The 17,337-nt window shown below is 31.1% G+C and overlaps 1 long non-coding RNA gene and 1 pseudogene across 1 annotated transcript; one reads left to right on the forward strand and one right to left on the reverse strand.

The window, feature by feature from the left end:
• LOC146896689 (putative polygalacturonase At3g15720) overlaps positions 1-17,337 on the forward strand; it is a 51,722-nt pseudogene that overhangs the window by 15,427 nt on the left and 18,958 nt on the right.
• LOC146896691 (uncharacterized) lies at positions 5,211-7,352 on the reverse strand. The gene is made up of 3 exons (XR_015022945.1): positions 7,112-7,352; positions 6,237-6,297; positions 5,211-5,455 (listed from the first exon to the last, which is right to left on the reverse strand). It is a non-coding gene; the product is annotated as an uncharacterized LOC146896691 (long non-coding RNA).

The following is a 17,337-nucleotide window of genomic DNA, read 5'->3' on the forward strand; positions in this document are numbered from 1 at the left end:
GCCGACTTCAATATTATGGTTAGGGTTAACAAAGTACGAGGAGATGATCGCCGACTTCAACTCTTATGGTTAGGGTTAACAACATTCAAGGAGATGATCGCCGACTTCAATATTATTATTTAGAACGAGATAAATTGTTTAAAATAATTTTCCTTAAAATAATACACACTTTAATTAGCAATATGCCATAAACAATTGTTCAATTTCATTAAAAAATAATGGTTATGCGTTTATTATTATTTTTTAATTAACAACATGATTGAATGTAATTACTTTGGAAAATTGAGTAACAACCACTAAGTAATGATGACTTCAAATAAAAAAATAAGAAAAATAACCACCGAGTAATGATGACACATTGGAAAAGTCACATTTTAGATGTGATATCGCTTCCCACAAGTAATCCGAACCGATTGCAAGTTCCCATGAATGTTTATATCTATTCATCACATCTTTTCCATTAAAACCCATCTGTTATAAGTATATCAATAGTTCTATCCTCTATCCCTTCCATCATATCTTTTCCATTAAACCAACTTCAGTACTTCAAATCCCATTTTAGAATGAATCGAGACTCATACATGGCGGTTCTACCACCGGATATAATGATAGATATCCTTCGAGGGTGAGGGCGTAAAATCCTCTACATCTTAGGTGTGTCTGCAGGTTTTGGAATTCGCTCATTGTTCATCCCGATTTCATGAATACACATATTGGTAGGTCAACCTCTCGCCATTTTTGAGATTATGAAAATTGCTCTCAATGAGTTTGCCGATTTTGAATTGGAGTACATTACAAATAACCTTTTTAGGCTTCAAGAAAATCGACCAGATGATGAAGAGATAACTATGGTTGTTAAGGCATTTGATGAGGTTGGAAGAATTTGGAATACCGTGCAGATGCTTTGTGACGAAGAAAAGGAAAAGAATCGAGGAGATATTCAAATTGCTTTACGCAATCATATGTTAATGGTTGTTATCTATATGAAAGAGAACTTCAACATTATGAGAGAGAGAATGCAAGATCTTGAGGATAGAATAAGATGTTTTCAAAGTTGTTGTAGAATTCATAGCAAGTCATTGGTTTAGGGTCATCTTCGTCCTCTAAGTTTTAATTTTATCTTTGGCTATCTTTCTTATGAGTTGTCTTTGATTTGAAATGTATTATCTTAATGTGCTCAGTTCTCAATGTCATCTTCATCTTCATCCTATTAGTTGTAATTTTATCCCTGATTATATTTCTTATGAATTGTATTTGACTTAAAATGTATTAGTTCATCTTTTAAGTTCATCTTGATTTAAAATTTATTGGTTCATCTTCTTAGTTCATTTTCTCGGTTCATCCTATTATTTTTTACTTAGAATTTTAGTTCATCTTGATTTTAAAAAAAATTGGAAATTAAGAAAAAAATTGGGAATTAAATAAACTTGGTTCATCCTATTATTTTTTACTTAGTTCATATTGATTTAAAAAAATTGGGAATTAAATAAACTTGGAAAAAAATTGCACGTGAATAATGTACTTGTTTACATAAGTTGACTATTTATTATTCTTATTTTTGAAAAATGATTTTTTCTTCTATAAAGTTACATAAACTTTTATATAATTTGTTGATAAATGACTATTTAAAATTTATTCGTTCATATTCTTAGTTCATTTTCTGGTTCATCCTCTTAATTCATTTTCCGGTTCATGCTCTTAAAATCTGATTTTCTCGGGAAAGATAAGAAGAATAACAAAACAAATGATTGATTAAATGTATTAAATGCATTAGGGTTAACATGGATCGGTAGAAGTGAAATTGGAAACCAAATAATGACTTGTGCAACTTGGAATTGACAACCAAACATATTGCTATTTTTTACTTAAATAAATCTTAGCAAAGAAAAAAAGTTAAATAAAACTTTTATATAATTGTCGATATTCTCGTAAAAAATTTTAAATAAAATTTATAATAAAGAAAAAAGTTAAATAAACTAGTGAGTGAGACAATTGATGCTGATAAAAATTGTGCATTTATTGTTGCTTAACCTATGCATATTTGCATAGGATAAATTCTAAATAACTGCATAGTAAGCTAGTTGGAATTTGCAACCAAATAATGACGTTTACAACTTGGAATTGGCAACCAAATAATTAACTTTTGGCAACTTGGAATTGGCAACCAAACTATTTTTATCGACTTAAATAATTCGTAAAGATAATATTTCCTTAGGTTATGTGCATCTTCCATAAGTTCTTTAACTAATTTAAGTAACAATAATATTTCCTTAAAATATTATAATTTAATATATAATTAAATATTATTATTTAATTTATATTTCAAATTTTTAGCCAATATCACCAACTTCAAGTTTTTACTCTTAAATTCAATATATTGGTAATGACTACCACTTATTTAGTAATTCAATGTACCTACAGAGAAGTCATATCGCTTCCCACTAATAATCCGAATCGATTGCCATATGTTATAAGTATCGGTGGTTCTCTTTCTATCCCTTTTGTAACGACCCTAATTTTTTTAGACATTAACTTTCGGATTTCTTAGTGAAAAAGATGAGTAATTATTTTTTTTAATAAATAATAGGAATGTCTCAAAACTCAAAGGCTTCAAAATACACGAATAAATAAGTTTTTCTTAACTTTTTAAAATAGTAAATCGAGTTGTCTTACATCGGTAGAATAAAATTCCTAATAACAAGGCTTTCGGCCTTTCACTACCCAAAGACACACCCTAGTTGGTCATAACTTTGGACACTTGCGATAACTCTCGCTAAGGCGCACCAAAGGTTCACATCTCTCGAAGCCTCCAACCGTAAGTCGTTAACATTATCCGATTTTCAAATACGGAAAAGGGTCAACTCCCAAACATCAACAAACATACAAGTTATACATAGATATTTAACATGTATTTCAAGGCATGCAATTAGTGCAAATATTAATATAAGGTACACAAAATATCAACACCAAAACACCAATGGACTCGACAAATGCACGACACCCTAAAGGTTGACCTATATGCGACACAAATGATCCGGATATCACCTCCCTTGTAGGGCAACAAAAGTTCTTCGTAGATATTTGTGGGCTTCAACCAATTATGAACACTCCACCGTGGCTCCAACCAATTATGGACAACACATACCCCACGGGTCCCAACCAATTATGGGCACCAAAAGAAGACAACGAGCCTCAACCAATTATGAGCACTCAAAAGGAACCAATAAGCCCCAACCAATTATGGGCACTCAAACTTCGGGTCCCAACCAATTATGGGCACCACGCGACTATGAATGTTTGTATGTGACACCTGATTATGAACTCCCCAAAATAGATCACTCACAATGAGTATTCGACTAAATTAATCAATGTCTTAACCACCCGCTAGAGACACCAATTACACCAATAGTAACTCGACTTATAAAATATGCAAGAACACAATTCAGGCATGACACAAGCAGTTATACTCACAATCAAGCAATACAAAATCAAGTACACATAGTATGTACACATGGTAAAATACATAAACATGTTCAAGACATCATCATTTTAACAACAAGTAAATACATATATAAAATAAAATAATAAATATGGAGCGCCCTTTCCCTTACCTTAGCAATATAGCAGCTATTAAGATTTCAACCATTGATCTTTACTCCACGAAATCTAAACCTTCACAAATAAATATTTACCAACTTAGTTTTCCATTCCTATTACTACTAATTCCTACTCAAGGCTCGGGGTTGGTTAAAGTTAAATTTAAAGCAGAATCCTAGTCATTTAATTCGTTTATAAAATAAGACCTTTTTAATTAGTAAATATAATTGTTGGAAAAATAGTCATAATATATCATCAATGAAATTTATAAAGCAGTTGCATAAAATGATTAAATCAGAATACTAGTGACACTTTAAATTCAATTCAGTATAGCTTAAACTTAAAAGCATTGACAATCAACTATTTAAAGTAAAATACTAGCTCTAGGAATAACATATCGTTTCAATTTTAATCCAAAAATTGTTCTTTATGTTTGACTCAAAATTTACTCAAAGGTCATATTCATCTAGTCAAAGCAGACACAAAGTAGCAGACTCTATTTATATACCAGATGTCTTATTATTTAAGAAAAACCAAACCATACTTGTTCTGACTATAAAATTTTGATCGATTAGTCATTCCAATAACCATTTTAACTCACCAAAGATAACTAGAACAATGGACTAATTTTATTCATGGTTGCACTCATAAAAATGGCCCGTTCAAATAGAATTCAATAAAAAAATTTAGAGAATGGTTCAGGCATAAATAGTGCTAAATGAAAATTGGAATAAAGCTTAGGAAAATAACACTGATTTCTTTTCTTTTTAAGAGTCAAGAGTTCCAATAGTCATGTCACGATTTTATTTTTATTCTGTAGGGGAGAGTAATTAGTCTTGTTCTACTAGCATCGTTTACATATATATAACTATAAAAAGAAAGATTCTTACTTGATTATGATAATTCTCTTAAGGTTTGCTCTAATCTCTCTATTAGAGCTTCATCCTTCTCTGATATGGTTCTTCCTTTTCTCTATAAAGTGTAGAATCAGTAAAGTGGTGACTAAATACAATAGAAGAGGTAACTGATTGTTACTAATAGTGAAGTAACCTTTCCACTAACTCCCTAAACGAGTGGCACTATGGTTAAGGAGTGGGAAGGGAAACTGACCATATAACTAGGAAGGAGGTTGCATAGTTTTCTTTTTAAATACACGTCCCCGATTATTTTCAGCAATTTTGGACCAATTAATATATGTAATTAGTTTAATATAGTTACATGATATAATGAGAGGCTTGCTACAAGTACACGCATTGAAAAAGAAACAAAAAGAATGAAAGGCCAGCCTAGACATTCTATGATACTCTAATTCAATCAAGACCGAATCATTTTTCTTTATCACAACAATAGGCATAAATTGTTATAGGGTACACTATTTAATAATTGGTATAATGTATTTTTGGCTATATAATTTGAAAGAAAAATACAAAATAATATTATCACTCAATAAATCGCAAGGTAAATTATTTTAATGTCAAATTAAGATAAAATAATTTAGAATAAAAATATGATAAAATACCGGGATCTTACATAACGACCCTAATTTTTTTAGACATTAACTTTCGTATTTCTTAGTGAAAAAGATGAGTAATTATTTTTTTTAATAAATAATAGGAATGTCTCAAAACTCAAAGGCTTCAAAATACACGAATAAATAAGTTTTTCTTAACTTTTTAAAATAGTAAATCGAGTTGTCTTACATCGCAAATAAAATTCCTAATAACAAGGTTTTCGGCCTTTCACTACCCAAAGACACACCCTAGCTGGTCATAACTTTGGACACTTGCGATAACTCTCGCTAAGGCGCACCAAAGGTTCACATCTCTCGAAGCCTCCAACCGTAAGTCGTTAACATTATCTCGATTTTCAAATACGGAAAAGGGTCAACTCCCAAACATCAACAAACATACAAGTTATACATAGATATTTAACATGTATTTCAAGGCATGCAATCAAGGCAAATATTAATATAAGGTACACAAAATATCAACACCAAAACACCAATGGACTCGACAAATGCACGACACCCTAAAGGTTGACCTATATGCGACACAAATGATCCGGATATCACCTCCCTTGTAGGGCAACAAAAGTTCTTCGTAGATATTTGTGGGCTTCAACCAATTATGAACACTCCACCGTGGCTCCAACCAATTATGGACACCACATACCCCACGGGTCCCAACCAATTATGGGCACCAAAAGAAGACAACGAGCCTCAACCAATTATGAGCACTCAAAAGGAACCAATAAGCCCCAACCAATTATGGGCACTCAAGACTTCGGGTCCCAACCAATTATGGGCACCACGTGACTATGAATGTTTGTATGCGACACCCGATTATGAACTCCCCAAAATAGATCACTCACAATGAGTATTCGACTAAATTAATCAATGTCTTAACCACCTGCTAGAGACACCAATTACACCAATAGTAACTCCGACTTATAAAATATGCAAGAACACAATTCAGGCATGACACAAGCAGTTATACTCACAATCAAGCAATACAAAATCAAGTACACATAGTATGTACACATGGTAAAATACATAAACATGTTCAAGACATCATCATTTTAACAACAAGTAAATACATATATAAAATAAAATAATAAATATGGAGCGCCCTTTCCCTTACCTTAGCAATATAGCAGCTATTAAGATTTCAACCATTGATCTTTACTCCACGAAATCTAAACCTTCACAAATAAATATTTACTAACTTAGTTTTCCATTCCTATTACTACTAATTCCTACTCAAGGCTCGGGGTTGGTTAAAGTTAAATTTACAGCAGAATCCTAGTCATTTAATTCGTTTATAAAATAAGACCCTTTTAATTAGTAAATATAATTGTTGGAAAAATAGTCATTATATATCATCAATGAAATTTATAAAGCAGTTGCATAAAATGATTAAATCAGAATACTAGTGACACTTTAAATTCAATTCAGTATAGCTTAAACTTAAAAGCATTGACAATAACTATCTAAAGTAAAATACTAGCTCTAGGAATAACATATCGTTTCAATTTTAATCCAAAAATTGTTCTTTATGTTTGACTCAAAATTTACTCAAAGGTCATATTCATCTAGTCAAAGCAGACACAAAGTAGCAGACTCTATTTATATACCAGATGTCTTATTATTTAAGAAAAACCAAACCATACTTGTTCTGACTATAAAATTTTGATCGATTAGTCATTCCAATAACCATTTTAACTCACCAAAGATAACTAGAACAATGGACTAATTTTATTCATGGTTGCACTCATAAAAATGGCCCGTTCAAATAGAATTCAATAAAAAAATTTAGAGAATGGTTCAGGCATAAATAGTGCTAAATGAAAATTGGAATAAAGCTTAGGAAAATAACACTGATTTCTTTTCTTTTTAAGAGTCAAGAGTTCCAATAGTCATGTCACGATTTTATTTTTATTCTGTAGGGGAGAGTAATTAGTCTTGTTCTACTAGCATCGTTTACATATATATAACTATAAAAAGAAAGATTCTTACTTGATTATGATAATTCTCTTAAGGTTTGCTCTAATCTCTCTATTAGAGCTTCATCCTTCTCTGATATGGTTCTTCCTTTTCTCTATAAAGTGTAGAATCAGTAAAGTGGTGACTAAATACAATAGAAGAGGTAACTGATTGTTACTAATAGTGAAGTAACCTTTCCACTAACTCCCTAAACGAGTGGCACTATGGTTAAGGAGTGGGAAGGGAAACTGACCATATAACTAGGAAGGAGGTTGCATAGTTTTCTTTTTAAATACACGTCCCCGATTATTTTCAGCAATTTTGGACCAATTAATATATGTAATTAGTTTAATATAGTTACATGATATAATGAGAGGCTTGCTACAAGTACACGCATTGAAAAAGAAACAAAAAGAATGAAAGGCCAGCCTAGACATTCTATGATACTCTAATTCAATCAAGACCGAATCATTTTTCTTTATCACAACAATAGGCATAAATTGTTATAGGGTACACTATTTAATAATTGGTATAATGTATTTTTGGCTATATAATTTGAAAGAAAAATACAAAATAATATTATCACTCAATAAATCGCAAGGTAAATTATTTTAATGTCAAATTAAGATAAAATAATTTAGAATAAAAATATGATAAAATACCGGGATCTTACATAACGACCCTAATTTTTTTAGACATTAACTTTCGTATTTCTTAGTGAAAAAGATGAGTAATTATTTTTTTAATAAATAATAGGAATGTCTCAAAACTCAAAGGCTTCAAAATACACGAATAAATAAGTTTTTCTTAACTTTTTAAAATAGTAAATCGAGTTGTCTTACATCGCAAATAAAATTCCTAATAACAAGGTTTTCGGCCTTTCACTACCCAAAGACACACCCTAGCTGGTCATAACTTTGGACACTTGCGATAACTCTCGCTAAGGCGCACCAAAGGTTCACATCTCTCGAAGCCTCCAACTCGTAAGTCGTTAACATTATCCGATTTTCAAATACGGAAAAGGGTCAACTCCCAAACATCAACAAACATACAAGTTATACATAGATATTTAACATGTATTTCAAGGCATGCAATCGGTGCAAATATTAATATAAGGTACACAAAATATCAACACCAAAACACCAATGGACTCGACAAATGCACGACACCCTAAAGGTTGACCTATATGCGACACAAATGATCCGGATATCACCTCCCTTGTAGGGCAACAAAAGTTCTTCGTAGATATTTGTGGGCTTCAACCAATTATGAACACTCCACCGTGGCTCCAACCAATTATGGACACCACATACCCCACGGGTCCCAACCAATTATGGGCACCAAAAGAAGACAACGAGCCTCAACCAATTATGAGCACTCAAAAGGAACCAATAAGCCCCAACCAATTATGGGCACTCAAGACTTCGGGTCCCAACCAATTATGGGCACCACGTGACTATGAATGTTTGTATGCGACACCCGATTATGAACTCCCCAAAATAGATCACTCACAATGAGTATTCGACTAAATTAATCAATGTCTTAACCACCTGCTAGAGACACCAATTACACCAATAGTAACTCCGACTTATAAAATATGCAAGAACACAATTCAGGCATGACACAAGCAGTTATACTCACAATCAAGCAATACAAAATCAAGTACACATAGTATGTACACATGGTAAAATACATAAACATGTTCAAGACATCATCATTTTAACAACAAGTAAATACATATATAAAATAAAATAATAAATATGGAGCGCCCTTTCCCTTACCTTAGCAATATAGCAGCTATTAAGATTTCAACCATTGATCTTTACTCCACGAAATCTAAACCTTCACAAATAAATATTTACTAACTTAGTTTTCCATTCCTATTACTACTAATTCCTACTCAAGGCTCGGGGTTGGTTAAAGTTAAATTTACAGCAGAATCCTAGTCATTTAATTCGTTTATAAAATAAGACCCTTTTAATTAGTAAATATAATTGTTGGAAAAATAGTCATTATATATCATCAATGAAATTTATAAAGCAGTTGCATAAAATGATTAAATCAGAATACTAGTGACACTTTAAATTCAATTCAGTATAGCTTAAACTTAAAAGCATTGACAATCAACTATCTAAAGTAAAATACTAGCTCTAGGAATAACATATCGTTTCAATTTTAATCCAAAAATTGTTCTTTATGTTTGACTCAAAATTTACTCAAAGGTCATATTCATCTAGTCAAAGCAGACACAAAGTAGCAGACTCTATTTATATACCAGATGTCTTATTATTTAAGAAAAACCAAACCATACTTGTTCTGACTATAAAATTTTGATCGATTAGTCATTCCAATAACCATTTTAACTCACCAAAGATAACTAGAACAATGGACTAATTTTATTCATGGTTGCACTCATAAAAATGGCCCGTTCAAATAGAATTCAATAAAAAAATTTAGAGAATGGTTCAGGCATAAATAGTGCTAAATGAAAATTGGAATAAAGCTTAGGAAAATAACACTGATTTCTTTTCTTTTTAAGAGTCAAGAGTTCCAATAGTCATGTCACGATTTTATTTTTATTCTGTAGGGGAGAGTAATTAGTCTTGTTCTACTAGCATCGTTTACATATATATAACTATAAAAAGAAAGATTCTTACTTGATTATGATAATTCTCTTAAGGTTTGCTCTAATCTCTCTATTAGAGCTTCATCCTTCTCTGATATGGTTCTTCCTTTTCTCTATAAAGTGTAGAATCAGTAAAGTGGTGACTAAATACAATAGAAGAGGTAACTGATTGTTACTAATAGTGAAGTAACCTTTCCACTAACTCCCTAAACGAGTGGCACTATGGTTAAGGAGTGGGAAGGGAAACTGACCATATAACTAGGAAGGAGGTTGCATAGTTTTCTTTTTAAATACACGTCCCCGATTATTTTCAGCAATTTTGGACCAATTAATATATGTAATTAGTTTAATATAGTTACATGATATAATGAGAGGCTTGCTACAAGTACACGCATTGAAAAAGAAACAAAAAGAATGAAAGGCCAGCCTAGACATTCTATGATACTCTAATTCAATCAAGACCGAATCATTTTTCTTTATCACAACAATAGGCATAAATTGTTATAGGGTACACTATTTAATAATTGGTATAATGTATTTTTGGCTATATAATTTGAAAGAAAAATACAAAATAATATTATCACTCAATAAATCGCAAGGTAAATTATTTTAATGTCAAATTAAGATAAAATAATTTAGAATAAAAATATGATAAAATACCGGGATCTTACATAACGACCCTAATTTTTTTAGACATTAACTTTCGTATTTCTTAGTGAAAAAGATGAGTAATTATTTTTTTTAATAAATAATAGGAATGTCTCAAAACTCAAAGGCTTCAAAATACACGAATAAATAAGTTTTTCTTAACTTTTTAAAATAGTAAATCGAGTTGTCTTACATCGCAAATAAAATTCCTAATAACAAGGTTTTCGGCCTTTCACTACCCAAAGACACACCCTAGCCGGTCATAACTTTGGACACTTGCGATAACTCTCGCTAAGGCGCACCAAAGGTTCACATCTCTCGAAGCCTCCAACTCGTAAGTCGTTAACATTATCTGATTTTCAAATACGGAAAAGGGTCAACTCCCAAACATCAACAAACATACAAGTTATACATAGATATTTAACATGTATTTCAAGGCATGCAATCAAGGCAAATATTAATATAAGGTACACAAAATATCAACACCAAAACACCAATGGACTCGACAAATGCACGACACCCTAAAGGTTGACCTATATGCGACACAAATGATCCGGATATCACCTCCCTTGTAGGGCAACAAAAGTTCTTCGTAGATATTTGTGGGCTTCAACCAATTATGAACACTCCACCGTGGCTCCAACCAATTATGGACACCACATACCCCACGGGTCCCAACCAATTATGGGCACCAAAAGAAGACAACGAGCCTCAACCAATTATGAGCACTCAAAAGGAACCAATAAGCCCCAACCAATTATGGGCACTCAAGACTTCGGGTCCCAACCAATTATGGGCACCACGTGACTATGAATGTTTGTATGCGACACCCGATTATGAACTCCCCAAAATAGATCACTCACAATGAGTATTCGACTAAATTAATCAATGTCTTAACCACTTGCTAGAGACACCAATTACACCAATAGTAACTCCGACTTATAAAATATGCAAGAACACAATTCAGGCATGACACAAGCAAGTTATACTCACAATCAAGCAATACAAAATCAAGTACACATAGTATGTACACATGGTAAAATACATAAACATGTTCAAGACATCATCATTTTAACAACAAGTAAATACATATATAAAATAAAATAATAAATATGGAGCGCCCTTTCCCTTACCTTAGCAATATAGCAGCTATTAAGATTTCAACCATTGATCTTTACTCCACGAAATCTAAACCTTCACAAATAAATATTTACTAACTTAGTTTTCCATTCCTATTACTACTAATTCCTACTCAAGGCTCGGGGTTGGTTAAAGTTAAATTTACAGCAGAATCCTAGTCATTTAATTCGTTTATAAAATAAGACCCTTTTAATTAGTAAATATAATTGTTGGAAAAATAGTCATTATATATCATCAATGAAATTTATAAAGCAGTTGCATAAAATGATTAAATCAGAATACTAGTGACACTTTAAATTCAATTCAGTATAGCTTAAACTTAAAAGCATTGACAATAACTATCTAAAGTAAAATACTAGCTCTAGGAATAACATATCGTTTCAATTTTAATCCAAAAATTGTTCTTTATGTTTGACTCAAAATTTACTCAAAGGTCATATTCATCTAGTCAAAGCAGACACAAAGTAGCAGACTCTATTTATATACCAGATGTCTTATTATTTAAGAAAAACCAAACCATACTTGTTCTGACTATAAAATTTTGATCGATTAGTCATTCCAATAACCATTTTAACTCACCAAAGATAACTAGAACAATGGACTAATTTTATTCATGGTTGCACTCATAAAAATGGCCCGTTCAAATAGAATTCAATAAAAAAATTTAGAGAATGGTTCAGGCATAAATAGTGCTAAATGAAAATTGGAATAAAGCTTAGGAAAATAACACTGATTTCTTTTCTTTTTAAGAGTCAAGAGTTCCAATAGTCATGTCACGATTTTATTTTTATTCTGTAGGGGAGAGTAATTAGTCTTGTTCTACTAGCATCGTTTACATATATATAACTATAAAAAGAAAGATTCTTACTTGATTATGATAATTCTCTTAAGGTTTGCTCTAATCTCTCTATTAGAGCTTCATCCTTCTCTGATATGGTTCTTCCTTTTCTCTATAAAGTGTAGAATCAGTAAAGTGGTGACTAAATACAATAGAAGAGGTAACTGATTGTTACTAATAGTGAAGTAACCTTTCCACTAACTCCCTAAACGAGTGGCACTATGGTTAAGGAGTGGGAAGGGAAACTGACCATATAACTAGGAAGGAGGTTGCATAGTTTTCTTTTTAAATACACGTCCCCGATTATTTTCAGCAATTTTGGACCAATTAATATATGTAATTAGTTTAATATAGTTACATGATATAATGAGAGGCTTGCTACAAGTACACGCATTGAAAAAGAAACAAAAAGAATGAAAGGCCAGCCTAGACATTCTATGATACTCTAATTCAATCAAGACCGAATCATTTTTCTTTATCACAACAATAGGCATAAATTGTTATAGGGTACACTATTTAATAATTGGTATAATGTATTTTTGGCTATATAATTTGAAAGAAAAATACAAAATAATATTATCACTCAATAAATCGCAAGGTAAATTATTTTAATGTCAAATTAAGATAAAATAATTTAGAATAAAAATATGATAAAATATCGGGATCTTACATTCTACCCACCTAAAATAGTTTCGTCCTCGAAACCGACCGAGAAAAGTACGTTTCCATAATAAAATTGAGATAAATTACCCGGATCTTACACCTTTCATCACATATATTCCATTACAAGCCAAACATGGCTTTTATACCGACGAAGTAATGATTGATATCCTTTTGAAGGTAGAGGCGTAAAATCCTCTACATTTTAGGTGTGTTAGAAAGTTTTGGAAATCCCTCATTGTTGACCAACATTTCATGGAGACTCACATTAGGCGATCGACCAATGCCATTTTTGATTTACCGATGGATGCTTCGAACAGCTTTGTCGCTTTCAAAGTGCAATACATTTCAAATAACGTTCTTAGGCGTGACGAAAATGCACCAAAAGCCGCAGAGATACGTAGGGTTTTGAATGCATTTGATGAGGTTCAAAGACATTGGGATACTGTGGAGAAGCTTTGTGACGAAGAAAAGGAAAAGAATGAAGGTGATTTTCGAATTGCTATGTTGAATCATATTTTGGTGGCTGTTATATATATGAAAGACAACTTCAACACTATTAGAGATATTATGCAAAATGTTGAGGATAGATTGAGATGTCATCAAAAGTGTTTGCAAATTTATCTCAATGCATAGACATCTTCATATTCATCAAAACTATTTTTGTCATTTTTTTTTTGAGGGTAAAACCATTTTTGTCATCTAAATATTAAAATTGGGAATTAAATAAATTTGGAAAAAAAAATTGCATGTGAATAATGTACTTGTTTACGTAAGTTGACTATTTATTATTCTTTTTTTTTTTTTTGAATAATGGTTTTTTATTCTTTCTTATTAACTCAGCATTAACAAGTTAAAAATAACAAGTAAAAAGTTAAAACATTAACATCACTTTAAGTAGCAATGTCATTAACAATTGTTTAATTTCATTAAAAAATAAGTCTTATGCGTTTTTTAATTATTTTTTAATTAACAATATGATTGAATCTAATTACATTGGAAAATTGATTAACAACCACTAAGTAATGATGACTTCAAATAAAAAATAAATAGTAAAAAAAAATAACCACCGATTAATGATGGCACATTGGAAAAGTCACATTTTAGAAGTCATATCGTTTCCCACAAGTAATATGAACCGATTGCAAGTTTCCATGAATGTTTATATCTATTCCATCACATCTTTTCCTTTAAAACCCACTGTTATAAGTATATCAATAGTTCTCTCCTCTATCCCTTCCATCACATCTTTTCCTTTAAAAGGAAAATTCAGACTTCAAATTCCATTTTAGAATGAACCGAAACTCCAACATGGAGGTTCTACCACCAGTAAATAATGTTAGATTTCCTTTTGAGGGTGAAGGCAAAAAATCCTCTACATCTTAGATGTGTACGCAAGTTTTGGAATGCGCTCATTGTTCATCCTCATTTCATGAATACTCACATTCGTAGGTCAACCAATTGCCATTTTTACCGTTCCGAACAATGCTCTTGATCAGTTTTGTGATTTTAAATTGCAATACATTAGAGATAACGTTGTTAGGCCTCAAGAAAATCGACACGACAATGAGGAGATACTTACGGTTATGAATGCATTTGATGGGGTAGACAGACTTTGGAAAAATGTGCGAAGCTTTGTGAAGAAGAAGTGGAAAACAATGAAGGAGATATTCGAATTGCTATGTTGAATCATATGTTGGTGGTGGTTGTATATTTGAAAGAGAATTTTAATATTATGAGAGAGAGTATGCAAGATGTTGAGGATACAATGAGATGTTATCAAATCTCGTTGTCGAATTTCTAACAATTGAATGGCATCTTCATCTTGATCCTCTTAGTTGTAATTTTATCCTTGATTATCTTTCTTATGAATTGTCTTTCATTTATAATGTATTAGTTCATCTTCTAAGTTCATCTTGATTTAAAATTTATTGGTTCATCTTCTTAGTTCATTATATGGTTCATCCTATTATTTTTTACTTAGATAAAACTTAGCAAAGAAAAAAGTTAAATACAACTTTTATATAATTGTCAATATCTTCATAAATAAACTTTTATTGACAAAATAACAACTAAAAAGTTAAATAAATTTTTATTGACTTAAAAATTCGTAAAGTTATAGTAAATACCAAAGAAAAAGTTCAAAAGCAATTTTTTTTACTTAAAAGAATTCGTAAAGTTTAATAATAGCAAATAAAAAGTTAATGAGCCCATTTATGTTGATAAAAATTGTGCATTTGTTGGTGCTTAACCTAGGAATTGTTGCATAGGATAGAGAGTCTTATCATAATTCACTGGAGAATAAGCTAGTTGGAAATGGCATCCAAATGATGACTTTTGCAACTTGGAGTTGGCAACCAAACAATTAACTTTTTGCAACTTGGAATTGGCAAACAAATTATTAACATATTAAAATTGGGAATTAAATAAACTTGGAAAAAAAATGCACGTGAATAATGTATTTGTTTACATAAGTTGACTATTTATTATTCTTATTTTTGAAAAATGGTTTTTTCTTCTCTCTTATTAACTATGAGAATAAACTAGTTTTTTTTTGTTACATTTCTAGAAAAGCTAAATAAAATTAGAAATAACAAGTAAAAAGTTAAATAAACTTTTATAGAATTTGTTGATAAATGACTACAACTTATAAACTTGTACTAGGGGTAATAATGACTTTCGCAACCATGTTAGTTAATGACCGAGGTTAGTAATGATTACAACCTACTAACTTAAGGTCTATAGTTAAAAACGACCTTTGCAAATTTTTAGTTAAGGAGTAGAGCAAAAAAATAACTTATATCACTTGTGTAGTTAAGGACTAGGGTTATAAATGTTCCTTAAAATAATGTTTTTTACCACATAATTTTTCTTAAAATATAATTTAATTAACAATGCCGAAACAATTGTTCAATTTCGTTAAAAAAATAAAACATATGTGTTTTCAAATTAACAATATGACTGATCGTAATTACATTGGAAATTTGATTAACAACCACTAAGTAATGATCCCTTAAAAAAATTGAATACACAATAACAAAATTATTAATAAAGTCCATAAATTAAAATAGACATTAAAAAATGAATTTTAACGAAGAATGAAATGGAGAAATAAAATGGAATTTATATTTTTTATTAACGAAAAAGTTTTGGTTAAAATTACTTCATCAACATCGTATAAAATAACACATCATCAACTTAAAGACAAGATTAGTAACTTAAAATGACTTTTGAAGGGTTAGGGTTGACAACGTTGAAGGAGATGATCGCCGGCTTCAAGTCGTAGGGTTAGGGTTGACAATGTTCAAGGAGATGATCGCCATCTTCGTCTTACGGTCAACAATGTTCAAAGGAGATTATCGCCAGCTTCAAGTCGTAGGGTTAGGGTTGACAATGTTCAAGGAGATGATTGCCATCTTCAGGTCTTACGGTCAACAATGTTCAAAGGAGATAATCGCCAATTTCAAGTCTTAGGGTTAGGGTTGACAACGTCGAAGGAGATGATCGCCGGCTTCGGTCTTAGGGTTAGGGTTAACAATGTTCAAGGAGATAATAGCCAACTTCAAGTCTTAGGGTTAGGGTTTACAATGTTGAAGGAGATGATCGCCACTTCAAGTCTTAGGGTTAGAAGGATATAAATTGCTTAAAATAATTTTCAAGTCTTATTATTATTTAACATATAATTCAAGTTTAGATATAATTTTCAAGTCTTATTAGGGTTAGGGTTAACATATAATTTTCAAGTCTTATTATTATTTAACAAGGATTGTCGCCAACTTAAAGTTTTTAATATATAATTCAATATTATTATTTAGAACGAGATAAATTGCTTAAAATAATTTTCCTTAAAATAATTTTTTTACCAAATAATGGTTTAGCGTTTATTATTATTTTTTAATTAATAATATGACTGAATGTAATTACATTGGAAAATTGATTAACAACCACTAAGTATTGATTCTTAAATAAAAAATAAAAAACCACTAAGTTATGAATACACATTGAAAAAAGTCACATTTTAGTCATTCAATGTGCCTACAAAGAAGTCATATCGTTTCCCACGTACCAATAGTTCTCTCTCTCTCTCTATCCCTTCCATCATAAGTATCTTTTCCATTACAAGCCATATGCTATAAGTATCAATAGTTCTCTCTATCCCTTCCATCACATCTTTTCCATCACAAGCCAACATGTAGTTTCTACCACCGAAATAATGTTAGACATCCTTTTGAAGGTAGAGGCAGAAAATCCTCTACCTTTTAGGTGTGTTTCCAAGTTTTGGAAATCCCTCACTATTGATCCTTATTTCATGGAAACTCACATTAGTAGATTGACCACTGCCATTTT

The sequence above is a fragment of the Medicago sativa genome, chromosome 8 (assembly GCF_051527215.1).
Source record: "Medicago sativa cultivar Bolivia chromosome 8, Bolivia_mono, whole genome shotgun sequence".
NCBI lineage: Eukaryota > Viridiplantae > Streptophyta > Magnoliopsida > Fabales > Fabaceae > Medicago > Medicago sativa.